This window comes from Ovis canadensis, chromosome 13 (genome assembly GCF_042477335.2).
Source record: "Ovis canadensis isolate MfBH-ARS-UI-01 breed Bighorn chromosome 13, ARS-UI_OviCan_v2, whole genome shotgun sequence".
NCBI classification, from domain to species: domain Eukaryota; kingdom Metazoa; phylum Chordata; class Mammalia; order Artiodactyla; family Bovidae; genus Ovis; species Ovis canadensis.
The window spans coordinates 46,199,050-46,214,107 of record NC_091257.1 but is presented as its reverse complement, the minus strand read 5'-3'; the positions used below and the strand labels follow the sequence as shown (position 1 = coordinate 46,214,107).

Below are 15,058 nucleotides of genomic sequence, written 5' to 3'. Positions count from 1 at the left end.
TAGGGAAAACCGCTAGACCATTCAGGTATGACCTAAATCAAATCCCTTATGATTATACAGTGGAAGTGAGAAATAGATTTAAGGGACTAGATCTGATAGATAGAGTGAACTATGGAATGAGGTTCGTGACATTGTACAGGAGACAGGGATCAAGACCATCCCCATGGAAAAGAAATGCAAAAAAGCAAAATGGCTGTCTGAGGAGGGCTTACAAATAACTGTGAAAAGAAGAGAGGCAAAAAGCAAAGGAGAAAAGGAAAGATATAGGCATCTGAATGCAGAGTTTCAAAGAATAGCAAGAAGAGATAAGAAAGCCTTCTTCAGCGATCAATGCAAACAGAGGAAAAGAACAGAATGGGAAAGACTAGAGATCCCTTCAAGAAAATTAGAGATACCAAGGGAACATTTCATGCAGAGATGGGCTCGATAAAGGACAGAAATGGTATGGACCTAACAGAAGCAGAAGATATTAAGAAGAGGTGGCAAGAATACATAGAAGAACTGTACAAAAAAGATCTTCATGACCCAGATAATCACAATGGTGTTATCACTCATCTAGAGCCAGACATCCTGGAATATGAAGTCAAGTGGGCCTTAGAAAGCATCACTACAAACAAACCTAGTGGAGGTGATGGAATTCCAGTTGAGCTATTTCAAATCCTGAAAGATGATGCTGTGAAAGTGCTGCACTCAATATACCAGCAAATTTGGAAAACTCAGCAGTGGCCACAGGACTGGAAAAGATCAGTTTTCATTCCAATCCTAAAGAAACGCAATGCCGAAGAATGCTCAAACTACCGCACAATTGTACTCATCTCACATGCTAGTAAAGTAATGCTCAAAATTCAGCAATATGTGAACCGTGAACTTCCTGATGTTCAAGCTGGTTTTAGAAAAGGCAGAGGAACCAGAGATCAAATTGTCGACATCCACTGGATCATGGAAAAAGCAAGAGTGTTCCAGAAAAAATCTATTTCTGCTTTATTGACTATGCCAAAGCCTTTGACTGTGTAGATCACAATAAACTGTGGAAAATTCTGAGAGAGATGGGAATACCAGACCACCTGACCTGCCTCTTGAAAAATCTGTATGTAGGTCAGGAAGCAACAGTTAGAACTGGACTGGAACAACAGACTGGTTTCAAATAGGAAAAGGAGTACGTCAAGGCTGTATATTGTCACCCTGCTTATTTAACTTCTATGCAGAGTACATCATGAGAAATGCTGGACTGGAAGAAACACAAGCTGGAATCAAGATTTCCAGGAGAAATATCAATAACCTCAGATATGCAGATGACACCACTCTTAAGGCAGAAAGTGAAGAGGAACTGAAAAGCCTCCTGATGAAAGTGAAAGAGGAGAATGAAAAAGTTGGCTTAAATCTTGACATTCAAAAAACGAAGATCATGGCATCCGGTCTCATTACTTTATGGGAAATAGATAGGGAAACAGTGGAAACAGTGTCAGACTTTATTTTTCTGGGCTCCAAAATCACTGCAGATGGTGACTGCAGCCATGAAATTAAAAGACGCTTACTCCTTGGAAGAAAAGTTATGACCAACCTAGATAGCATATTCAAAAGCAGAGACATTACTTTGCCGACTAAGGTCTGTCTAGTCAAGGCTATGGTTTTTCCAGTGGTCATGTATGGATGTGAGAGTTGGACTGTGAAGAAAGCTGAGCACTGAAGAATTGATGCTTTTGAACTGTGGTGTTGGAGAAGACTCTTGAGAGTCCCTTGGACTGCAAGGAGATCCAACAAGTCCATTCTGAAGATCAGCCCTGGGATTTCTTTGGAAGGAATGATGCTGAAGCTGAAACTCCAGTACTTTGGCCACCTCATGCAAAGAGTTGACTCATTGGAAAAGACTGTGATGCTGGGAGGGATTGGGGGCAGGAGGAGAAGGGGACGACAGAGAATGAGATGGCTGGATGGCATCACCGACTCGATGGATGTGAGTCTGAGTGAACTCTGGGAGTTGTTGATGGGCTGGGAGGCCTGGCGTGCTGCGATTCCTGGGGTCACAGATAGTCAGACATGACTGAGCAACTGAACTGAACTTGCATAGGGAAACAGTGATCATTTATTATATCTTTGCTTCATACTGACAACTTATGATCAGGGTCCAATGTAGAATTTTTCCCCCAAATTACCATCCATCTTACTCATCTCTGAGATTCCAGAATAAATCTTTCCCACATTTTGGAAGTTAAGACATTTTCTCTTCAGACCTCTGGCATCTGCCTATGTTCCCTCTTCTGCCTTATACTCTTGGTTGTAGATACACACTCAAACTGACCCATGGGGAAAAGACTAGTGTTTGTGAAATGGCTCTTACCCTAGGAAAGTGAGAAAGAAGCCTCATGACACACGGGATCAACTGAAAAGCTGGGAGAGGGCTGGGACTAAGAAGGCTCAGGAATGACTCCCTTCTTCCTTTTTCTGACTTTCTTGTTTCTTGCTGTGAACATAGACTCTGGCCTCATTTTTCATCTCAAAAACTTCCTCTGAGTTTCTGCAGTTTCACAGATTCATCTTAAAAAAGGGCACCCCAGCCATGACACTGCAAGGCTGTGGGCCTCAGGTGCCTACAAACAACTTGACTTTCCCTTGGTGACAGGTTACATCTGTCACCAGGTGCTCATCTCTTTGAGTCTGACAACAAGGCAAGGATCTAGCTGTCAATGGATAAGTGCCCCTCTGTTCAGTATTACCAGCTCTGACCAGGGGCAGGAAGGTCTAGCCCTCTGGCCTGAGTTGCTCATAGTTCACATCTGTGGAAAGAGGCAAGACCTTTCAGCGGGACATGCATGGATTCTGCCGGTATGCTAAAGCCTTTTGTTCTCTTTTTTGGCTGTGTTCTCTTTTTGCGGCTTGTGTGATCTTAGTTCCTCAACTAAGTGTTGAACCTGGGCTGTCAAGAGTGAAAGTGTGGAGTCCTAGCCACTGGACCACCAGGGGGTTCCCCTGAAGTGTGGTTTGAATTGCCTATGAAGTGAGCAAGATTACACAATTTGTTCTGTAGTGACCATACCTCCCAGGACTATACGGTGTAATGCACTTAAGCATGGGAAAATTCTTTTAAAGGCACTGACAGTCTTATTCTCTAAATTGGATTTCCTGTTTCTTCTCCCAGTTTCAAAATCATAGAGGTGTCTTTCTACTTCACCTTCATCATGTTACACTGTCTTCTCTAAGCATTGGTCCAACTCACATTTCATCTTTCTTTTGCCCCAATCATAGCTTAAAAAAAGTAGACATTTCTTTCTAACTGCGCCATATCCCAAAGTTTAGCTAATTTGTGTGTGTGCTCGTGGGATGGTCAGAAAGCTACCATGTAGGTCCATGGGTTTTTTTCTTAGACTGAGTTCTTCAGAGGGTTTCCCTTTTCTTACCTACCCCAACCCCCAGATTATTCCTGATTTTGTGGACAGAGTTTAATTTTTTTTAAGAGTATGTCTTTTTTCTTGAATTTCCTTTTTCTATTGAATTTCTTTGTTCTTTCATTAATTTTTTAGTTAAAAAATTTTTTTTTTGGTCCATGTCCTCATATCTCCTTTCAGAATCTCTCTCCCTAACGCCTCATGCCCATGACTGACATGTCATCACAGGCTCGGAGGAAATGGATCAATCACTCTCTCGTAATGGCTTGTTCATTTCTACAGTCACAGCCACGTCTCTGCTGGTCAGGATTAGTTCAGGAGAGCGCATCGCTTCACTCAGCTCTCTCTGACAGAGTACAGAATATAAAGAATTCAGCAAACAGCATGCTTTTTTTTAAGAACAAGACACCTGTGAGATGTCCACGTAGACATCTGACCTCTGCCATTCCTGGTGTCTTTTTGCTCCACTAGTGTTGATATCTTTCCTTTAAAAGAAAAAAGCAAAAAACTTCTGCTGAGGAAGAAGGTGATGTGGAGGATAAAGCCCCCACAAAATCTACTAAATCTGGCTACTAAATCTACTAAATCCGCCTACTAAATCTGGCTTCATCCCAGAATCATTTAGGTAACTTGTTTAAAAATATATTCATAGACCCTAGACCCCATCCGAGCCCCATTCTGTCAAAATCCCCAGGGGTCCCAACAGAGCAAACCCTCCATTAGCCTCAGCTTAGCAGCTGGGGCCACTGTCTGCAGCCCACTTCCATCGCGACAGCACGTTTCATCCTCACTTCAAAACTCTCTCCTGTGAAGTTGTAAGGATTATAATAGGTGTCTTCTTAGCATATACCTTCAAGGGCTGTTCCATGTTTCTTTTTCATAAGGGCTTTCTTTTCCATTGCTACAGCCAAAGCTGTACAAAATCAAGCATACATTATATGCTTTGATTCACTAAGGCTTACTGATGCTATCATATTTATCTCGTACATTAAAATGTCAGATTCACTTTGCAGTGTGTGAATTCTGACTCTAAACTTCCTCCCCACCTTCTTTATTTGACACCTTTGCCACTATCATCTTCCATATATCATTTCAACATTCTTTCTAATGCCTTCCCTTTCCCGTTATGTCCATTTCAAGTCCTCTCAATTATGTCAGTGACTTCTGACAAATGTATTTCTCTGTAGCCTTTATAAGATTCACTTCATCCCTTGCCAAATTCTCTTTCTAATGTTATCTTCCCCAGATATTTATATCATTGCTTTTTGCACTTCCATGTCCTCCTTTCAGCAACAAAACAGTGCGCTGCTAATGAAAAGCATCCTTGAGAACATCACTGAAGTCCATCAGTCTTCCAGTCTTACACTCAAGTTGTCCAAGTTTGCAGCCTGAGCAGTATTTTCCGTAACTACGTCTCTGCAGCATCAGGCCCACAGGCCTGATTAAGGAATACTGTGGGCTCTCCAGGTGGCTCAGAGGTAAAGAATCTGCCTGTCAATGCAGGAGACGCAGGAGACATGGGTTCAATCCTTGGGTCAGGAAGATCCTCTGGAAATGGCAACTTGCTCCAGTATTGTTGCCTGGGAAATTCCATGGACAGAGGAGCCTGGTGGGCTATAGTCCAGGGGGTCACGAAGAGTTGGAGACGACTGAGCAACTGAGCACAGGAAAGAATACTAGCTGTTTTATGGAGATCTCAGAAATGCTCAGATGCTTAGTACAATACAAGTTTACTTCTCAGTCATGTTGGAGACCAATTCAGGTGTTCCTTCACCTTCCGTATAGTGGCTCAGGAATGCAGACAAAGGGGAACTGCATTTGGGGAAATCACATAGCTCTCTCTGCCACACACGTTGACAGATGTCTTACAAATAAAGAGACCAGTGTTCTCATAAATTTGAGAAATGCTGAACCAAACACAATGGAACAGGATCTGTTTTGTTCTGTTTTTGCTGTAGTACTTCCTCAGGCTTTTACCGTCCTAACTAGGCATTGCTCATTTATTTATCCACACATTCAATCACTTAAATATATTTTAGACACATAGGCTGTGGAAATACAACTGTTTTAGCATCAGTTTTCCTTGTTTTCATGGAGGAGACAGATGTTAATCAATTTATTATTGTTACTGTTGTTGTTTAGTCACTAAGTTGTGTCCACCTCTTTGAGACCCCATGGACTATTGCCCATCAGGCTCTTCTGTCATGGGATTCTCCAGGCAAAATATACTGAAGTGGGTTACCCTGTTCTCCTTCAGAGGATCTTCCCAATCCAGGGATAGAACCCATGTCTCTTGCACTGGCAGGCAGATTCTTTACTGCTAAACCACCAGGGAAGCCCTTAGTCAGTTTGCAACAGTATACCAATTTAGTCACAAGTTGCGTTAAACGCTATCAGGAATATTATCCAGGGTTTCTGAGGAAGAGTAACTGGACAAAGTGTTGCAGAGCTGGAGGTTTCAGTAAAGGAAGCTGTGGTTGAGGAACTGTCAAGGCAAACGGGACTTCCCTGGTGGCTCAGATGGTAAAGTGTCTATTTCGCTTCAGTTGTGTCCAACTCTTTGTGACTCCATGGCCTGTAGTCCGCCAGACTCCTCTGTCCATGGGATTTCCCAGGCAAGAATGCCGGACTGGGTTGTCATTTCCTTCTGCAAGGGATTTTCCTGACTTCAGGATCAAATGCACGTCTCTTATATCTCCTGCATTGACAGGTGGGTTCTTTACCACTAGCACCACCTAGAAAGTCCAGTTAGGTATAAAGAAATTCCTAAATAGAGAGCATTTAATTCTTTAGGGGCTGAGATATAATTAATGGTTCATCTCTCAAGACATTTAATTGTCTTCTTGTTTTCTGTCTATAGCCTGCTTCCATAATGCATTTGACAATTCTCACAAAGGATAAATGGGAAAGCCAACATTTTGGTCCACTTATTTCACTCCAAGCTCTATTAAGAAATATAATGAAGAAATGCCAATTCCATTGACTAACAGGAGTTTTGGGTGTTAGCACTGTAACTTAAAAAATTATTTTTGTTACTCTCTGTTATCACAGAGAATAAGGATTTTGCTGTGTGTGTGTGTGTGTGTGTGTGTGTTTTAACAATTCTTATTTTAAAAACTAATTGCCAATGAAGGAAACAAGAGCAATTCTTGAGTTGTTGATGCCTTTCAAAATGTTGAATTACTTCTCTATGCCTCAATTTCCAGAGCTCTAAGACGGAGATAACAATAGTATCTGCATAATAGGGCTACTGGAATTTTAAAGCAGGTAATACATGGGGCTTCCCTGGTGGTCCAGTGGATAAGAATCTGCCTGCTGATGCAGGGAACACAGGTTTGATCCCTTGTCCTGGAAAATCCTACATGCCTCAGAGCAACTAAAGCCGATCTGCCACAACTACTGAGCGTGTGTACCTACAACCCATGCTCCACAACAAGAGCCACCACAATGAGACCCCTGAGCACCATAACTAGGGAGTATCCCCTCTTACCACAACTAGAGAAGCCTGCGAGCAGCAGCAAAGATCAGCACAGCCACAAATAAATAAATTTTAAAAATCATATGGCCTTAGACAATTACCACTTCTCAATACTCTCACTTAGTAAGCTTGGAAACTTAACTGCTGCTGCTGCTGCTAAGTCGCTTCAGTCGTGTCCGACTCTGTGCAACCCCATAGACGGCAGCCCACCAGGCTCCCCTGTCCCTGGGATTCTCCAGGCAAGAACACTGGAGTGGGTTGCCATTTCCTTCTCCAATGCATGAAACTGAAAAGTGAAAATGAAGTTGCTCAGTCGTGTCCGACTCCTAGTGACCCTATGGACTGCAGCCCACCAGGCTCCTCCGTCCATGGGATTTTCCAGGCAAGAGTACTGGAGTGGGTTAAGAGGTAAAAAAAAAAAAAAATTTAAAAATGAAGTTTGGCTCAGTGGGTAAAGAAGCTGCCTGCAATGGGTGCGATTCCTAGGTTGGGAAGATTCCCTGGAGGAGGGCATGGTAACCCACTCCAGTATTCTTGTCTGGAGAATCCCATGGACAGAGGAGTCTGGAGGGCTACAGTCCATAGCTGCAGAGTCAGACATGACTGAAGTGACTGAGCACACAAAAAATTAGATAATACATGGAAAGGGCTTAGAATGATACTCAGCACAGGGTAAGTGCTAATAAATATTATTTATTATTTTTTAACATAAACACAATTTTATGGATAATTTGTTGTTCTAAAACATTTTGCAGCAAATGAAAAGCTACAGTTTCCAAAACAGCCTTCCCAATGTGACTAGCTTAGACTGGCTCTGTGTTGAAAGCAGGGCTTCCCTTCTCTGGCCTCTCAGATTTCCTCCCAAAGCCACAGGGATTGGGTGTTATCTGAATCTAAGAGTGGTGTAGTTAAAATCCCATTTGCTGGCCAAAGAAAAGCAGAGAAGTGGAGGAGATGCGATGTGGTAGCCGCAGTGGGCCTGCACTGACTCTGTTATCATGGCACCTCCTTAAACACTTCCTGAGCAGATGAGTCATGCTTCCTGGAACTGTCTGTTAGAGGAAGTTTGCTTCTAGGATGGCTGGCATGTTGCTTAGAATTCAGAGATAAGCTGTTTCAATTCTAAGGACAACTGCTATTCAAAACCGCACATAAAAAGTGAAAACAGTGTGCCAAATGATTCAGTTGAGGCCTCTCTAGCATTGGACAGAGCAGGATCTGGATTCAAAGGAGTTTAGAATGAAGCATATCCGCCAAATACTTTGTAGTGTCATTAATTATAACAAGAAGCATTTTAGAAGACTTTGAAGACTCCACAGTTGCCCAAGTAAAATGTGACTTTTTAAATTACAAAATTTAAAAGGAGAGATGTTTATTTCAGTATGACGAAAATCCCTTTCCTTAAAAAATGCTGATCATTTCTCACCATCCCTCACAGTGAAGAATTTTCACGTAGTTGCATTAATTTGTTGCCGTTAATGAGGCAAACACACTAGACTTCAAAAGAGAGCCTTTGCTCTCAGATTCAAAAGAAATTGTGTTTTCCCTCTCAATAGCCTCTCAAACATGAAGGACAGGATCAGGATAAATAATAATCAGCCCTACCAATAATTTCCACACTACCTGGAAGCCAGTGAAAATTCCATTAGATGCTCAAAACTTGAAAGTGCTGTTTGCACACTTCCTTTCCCGGTGGTCCTCAGCTCACTTTGCTCCTCAGACCACAGGCATTAAGTGCATGCATGTAAGGCCCCTTCTACCATCCAACAGGCACAGGGCATGAAGGAGAAGGTGTCGATCAGAAAGCTGAATCAAAAAGTTAGGAGTTACTGTGAATTTCGATTAATTACACTGATTGACTACTTTTTACAATGGGAACAATTTCCACCTGCAACATTTCAGAATTTTGTCAAAAATGACATATTTTTAAAAAATTATTTATTTATGGCTGTGCTGGGTCTCTGTTGCTGAAAGCAGGCTCTCTGTTTGGGGCCAGCAGGGGCTACTTGCCATTACAGTCTGTGGGCTTCTCATTGTGGTGGCTTCAGTTGTAGAGCACCACCTCTAGGTGCACAGGCTCAGTAGTTGCAGCGTATGGGCTTAGTTGCTCCAGTGCATATGGGATCATCCCAAGCCAGGGATCAAGTGTCCCCTGCATTGGCAGGTGGATTCTTAACTATTGTGCTACTGTGCTGTGCTTAGTTGCTCAGTCATATCTGACTCTTTGTGACCCCATGGACTTAGACCACCTGGCTCCTCTGTCCATGGGATTCTCCAGGCCAGAATACTGGGATGGGTTGCCTTTCCCTTCTCCAGGGGATCTTCCCAACCCAGGGATCAAATCCAGGTCTCCCGCATTGCAGGTGAATTTTTTGCCATCTGAGTCACCAGGGAAACCCAAGAATACTGGAGTGGGTAGCCTATCCCCTCTTCAGGAGATCTTCCCTACCCAGGGATAGAGCCAGAGTCTCCTGCATTGCAGGCAGATTCTTTACCAGCTAAGCTACCTGGGAAGCCCCTTAACTATTGTACTACCAGTTCAGTTTAGTTCACTTCAGTCACTCAATCGTGTCTGACTCTTTGCGACCCCATGAATTGCAGCATGGCAGGCCTCCTTGTCCATCACCAGCTCCCAGAGTTCACTCAAACTCACATCCATTGAGTCAGTGATGCCATCCAGCCATCTCATCCTCTGTTGTCCCCTTTTCCTCCTGCCCCCAATCCCTCCCAGCATCAAAGTCTTTTCTAATGAGTCAACTCTTCACATGAGGTGGCCAAAGTACTGGAGTTTCAGCTTTAGCATCATTCCTTCCAAAGAAATCCTAGGGCTGATCTTCAGAATGGACTGGTTGGATCTCCTTGCAGTCCAAGGGACTCTCAAGAGTCTTCTCCAACACCAGAGTTCAAACGCATCAATTCTTCAGCACTTAGCCTTCTTCACAGTCCAACTCTCACATCCATACATGACCACTGGAAAAACCATAGCCTTGACTAGACGGAGCTTAGTCTGCAAAGTAATGTCTCTGCTTTTGAATATGCTGTCTAGGTTGGTCATAACTTTTCTTCCAAGGAGTAAGCATCTTTTAATTTCATGGCTGCAGTCACCATCTGCAATGATTTTCCAAAATAAAGTCTGACACTGTTTCCACTGTTTCCCCATCTCTTTCCCATGAAGTGATGACCAGGCAAGTCCAAAAGTGACATCTTACACCCTTCAGTTCTTACACGGACTTACTTATTGAACAAGATTTCTTACTTATTGAACAAGCTTTCTTTTCTCACCCTCCCTCAATTGGAAAAGAGTGTGTGGTTGTGCTCTGGGTCCTTCCAGCTCCAGCATCTATGGTTTCCCTGTTTCTGAGTCCCTCTGTAGCAGATGGTGAGGCTCTTAGCAGGCAGAATAATTTTTTTTAATGTTGAATGCTTCACAATAGTATAGTTGGCAGAGGAAAGGCTGTGGTTCATGGAACTAAATGTTCATCGTACACACTAGGGAAAACATGCTTGACTTTCAAAGCATTTCACTTCCCACTATGGAGGGAATTAGGTGCTTATTGGTCCATCAGTGACTATCCAAATTTATGTTAGTAAGAGCTCTTTAGTCCCTGGACAACTGAAAGGATGCTTTTTTAAAATACCGAATTAGTCTAATTAATAATAAAAGCCTAGTTATGATTTTAAAAAGGAAGCATTAGAGACAAAATATGGTTTTAAATTAATGCTGAAGATTACCTTATATAATAACATTTTAATGGGCTAATTTTCAGGGATAATCTTGAGATACATGAAAAAGATTATGGAGACAGACAGTATAGTATTTTTAGTAGACCAGCTGGGTATCTGAGAACCTAAAAGGGTGTGAAATTCTGAGCCTGGAAAAATATTACCAATACATATCTACCTTGCTATGTTAACAGGGTCCCAGAGATAATACTTTAAAAAATAAACTTATCTGATCACATAGCAATACAGTCATTGCAGACAATATGGAAAATATAGAAAAACCTAGATAAAATAAAAATAACACAAATTATATCACTACTGATGATATTTGGTGACATTTACTTACTAAAGTCCCTCACTATTTTATTTTAACATTCAAAGAGGATCATTTTGTACATACTATTCTCTTTTCTTGCATTTTTAAAACTTTTTATTTTCTACTGGAATCCAGCTGATTAACAACATTGTGATAGTTTCAGGTGGACAGCAAAGGGACTCAGCCATACATATACATGTATCCATTCTCCCCCCAACCCCCCTCCTATCCAGGCTGCCCCATAACATTGACTAGAGTGCCCTTTGCAATGCAGTGGGTTATGCATTTTAAATACAGCAGTATGTACATGTTGATCCCAAACTCCCTAATTATCCCTTCCCCCATTCTTCTCCCCTCCATCATAAGTTCTGTACTATTATTCTTGCTGTTAAGTCGCTTCAGTTGTGTCCGACTCTGTGCGACCCCATAGATGGCAGCCCACCAGGCTCCTCTGTCCCTGGGATTCTCCAGGCAAGAATACTGGAGTAGGTTGCCATTTCCTTCTCCACTTCCTTAATGAGTTTTTAAACATGTAACAGTAGCTTGCGAATGTTTCTCCTTGTTATTTATTACACCACATCATTTGCAACATCGAATGTTTCATCATCACAATTTAACTACCCATTCTCCTTGAGAGACACTTAGAATCTTTGCAAATGTCCACTGTTATAAACAGTGCTGAGGTAAAATGTCTTTGTAGTTAAACTTTTGCATACATCCATGGTTAAACAAAGATTAATAAAACAAGCAAACAAACCAACCCAAATCAGCCTTGGTGGCATCTAAAATAAGTAATATGTAGAAAGCAGAAATAAATATCCATGCACTATTAAGAGAGGACAGCAACTAGCCGCCACATGGAAGCTGACTGTATGGTCTGTATTGGAGTCCAGCCTTTAATCCAGAGTGACACAAAATAATTCCAAATGTGGGCTTTCAACGGGTTTCTTGGTCTCATGCAAAGCTCAGGGTTGTGAGTCATTGTTTAATTTTAGACGGGTACCTCATGCTTCCTGCCCCACCCTGCAGCACATGGCAATGGCTTTTCCTGTGCCTGGTGGGAAGTGGGGAGTAGGGGGTGGGCAAGATGTGCCTCTGTACCTACTGCACTGTGCCCACCCTTGTGTCCCATGCTGGAACCTTCACCCCCCATCTCCCCACCCCCTGGGATGACACAGAGCCAGCAGTGCTCTGCTTCTGCATGCTTATTTAAACGTTTGTCTAATTTATCTTACAAGATCGGATTGCATTTTTACCACACCTCCCCCCGCACCCCCTCCCTGCCCAGGCTCTTGTCATCCACAGTGGGGGCCTTTTACCCTCCTAGATGAATCTTGCTTGGCAGTTTCTTCTATTCTTACAAGAACATCTCAAAGCCTTTCAGATTTAAAGTAAACTCTGAAAGTTCCAAGCCAGGAGATTTGCGTGTGAACTTGGGCAACAGTGTTCTCAGTAACTGTTCTAACAAAGCAGGTCCCATAGTTCCTGGTACAGTTGATTTTTGGGTGGGGAAAATCTGAAGAGGTGCTCCAAGAATTCGTCAGTTCCTGGTCCTCTCAGAAGCTCCAGTGGCCAAGCAGCCGGAGCTGCAGGCTGGCCAGAGGGAAAGTGGGGTGGAGGCTGCAACAGGAAAAAACACATGTGTTTTGCTATCCAGTGGTTGCTCCCTGATCTGTCACCAGGGCAGCCTTGACAAATTGCCCAATGTCCTCTTCACCACCAGTCCTGTGATGATCCACTACCTTCCTCCACCCACACACTCCCTCACTGTAGGATCTGCGCTGAGCTCTGTACCCCACATGGCAGTGATGGCCTCAGTCTCCACACAAAACCAGGTTGTCATAGCAACACCCTGCTGGCCATGGCCTTCCATCTCCTCCCAAGTGATCTGTTGATTTCTTGCTTCCCTGTCTGGTCTGCCAGGGATGATTTCTGAGAAATAGTTTACATGAGTCAGTTCAAGTTCTTTTTAGCCATCATATTATTTTCTGTCAAAGTTATTTCCGGTAGAGTTTCTTTAGAAGCAATGTTGGTTCCCTTTGCCACTGACCAAGAATTAGAATAACATTTGAGTCCATATGCCAGGACTCACACCCAAACTATTATATGTTTTTTTTTGGTATGCTAACCACAACAGCCCTATGAGACAAGTACCATTAAGAGGCTAAGTTTGCAAAGAACTCTTAGCTTATGGAGGTTAAGTAATCTTCACAAGTTTATGTTCTAAGTGAATATTAAGAGCTAGACTGGACTTTGAATCTAGAGACCAACACTGGCCGTATTCAGTTCAGTTCAGTCTCTCAGTCATGTCCGACTTTGCACCTCCATGGACTGCAACACTCCAGGCTTCCCTGTGTATTCTGACCACCTCTTAATACCTTCTGCTTCTTCTAGGTGCATACCATTTCTGTCCTTTGTTGTGTACTCTAATGTGTTCCTACAGTACAATCACTGTCCTGCTCTCAACTGAAATATAATCTTCTACTAGTGACCTTGACTTTCAAAAGCCACTCTATGGACTCATTGAATGTAATTCTCAGAAATTTAACTATCTTCTTTACATTGATCAGAAGTTTTCTTCTCTAAAAATATTAGAACTCTATACTATACCTAGAATTCTCTCTCACAGCAGATGAATTACTTTAACTACATGCTAAACTCTAAAGGATAAAGTTCTTTTGGAGTTTTTAAAGATTTGTAATAGGAAATGGACCAAATTTTTTTCCAGAAATGTTTGCATATTTTAACGATATCTTCCCAAAAAAGCTCTTGATTTAATTTTTTTATATGAGTTATATTTAACTATTCTTAAAATTAATCCTCCACTATAAACATTTTCTTCCAGAAAAATTTCAAGTAAATAAGAAAAACAGTACTTAGAAAAGTATGAACTAGCTGCCAATCAATAATAGAGAGGGCTTCCTTTGTGGCTCAGTGGTAAAGAATCCGCCTGCAATGCAGGAGACCTGGGTTTGATCCCTGGGTTGGGAAGATCCCCTGAAGAAGGGAATGGCTACCCACTCCAGTATTCTTGCCTGGAGAATCCCATGGACAGAGCCGCCTGACCGGCTACAGTCCATGGGGTCATAAAGAGTTGAACATGACTGAGCAACTAACACTTCACTTCACTTCTATAATAGAAAGGGCTGAGTTTTAGGTGTTATTCACTGTCGTTCTAAAATGAGTTTAGAATAGAAGTCTGTCTATAGACAGACATCCCAAGCTGAGATAGGAGTTAGTTATAATTTCATTCATTAGGATCACAAATTTTCAAAATCATCAAAGAATTTAGCAACCAAGCAGTGCTTGGAAACTACATTTCTGTTCTGAGCATCTTGCAGTTCATAATGTTGATTCACACCGAGGAAGCAGGTGACACTAGCTGACATTCCTCCAGACTTGAGTTCCAGTGATTCATAAAGTACCTACAGAAACCTTAATCTTACAAAAATCTCACTCTGTCAGTGGTGAGTCTTTGGTTTTCTGTCTTCCATTTGTATGCATGGGTCTATACTATTTTGGAGTCCACAGATCATTTTATGTTGCAACCATAGTTTGAAATCTCTAATGGTCTCATCAGTCATGCAAGCACCAAATTATCAAACCCACGCAAAGGAAGTAGATAGAAGTTGGTAAATGTGGCTTAGGCAAGAGATTTCCTTCCTCTTTGAGTGTCTTAAGAGTGGTTGAGATATTTCAGGGTGGTGTGGAGGGTGGAAGATCTAAAACACAAAAATCCTAAATGAATCTTCTCAAGAGAACACCTGATAAGATTCTACACAAGAGGTTTTGTACATACAGGGATCCACATGTGAAGATACATTAAATGGCAACTTGAAAACATGAGCAACATTTTAAGTATTAAAAAAAAAAAAATCCAAACCTTTAAACACAGTAGTACAAATTTGATCTTCATATTCAAAGTAAGAATGTCAATCTTTCACTTCTTAATTTCTACGACTTTTCTTTCTATGGATGCAAGTCCAACCTCAAATACTGTTCAGAAGGAGTGAATCTTGAAGCTTTCTAAAAGCAGGGGAGCTGGTACCCTTCTCGGGACCGAGCCGCGTGCTGGCCAATAACCCCAATGAGTCACAGCTGGAATGTCCTGTGGTTAAGATTCTGCTCTGAAAACAAAATCAGGAGCAGCAGGCACCA

General features: G+C 42.1%; 1 protein-coding gene and 1 long non-coding RNA gene across 2 annotated transcripts in view; one reads left to right on the top strand and one right to left on the bottom strand.

Annotated features, from left to right (window-relative positions):
* Positions 1 to 15,058, top strand: part of CUBN (cubilin) — a 273,943-nt gene that overhangs the window by 91,972 nt on the left and 166,913 nt on the right. The window lies entirely within an intron of this gene.
* On the bottom strand, positions 10,992 to 15,057 carry LOC138417438 (uncharacterized). The gene is made up of 2 exons (XR_011248128.1): positions 14,784 to 15,057; positions 10,992 to 12,520 (listed from the first exon to the last, which is right to left on the bottom strand). It is a non-coding gene; the product is annotated as an uncharacterized lncRNA (long non-coding RNA).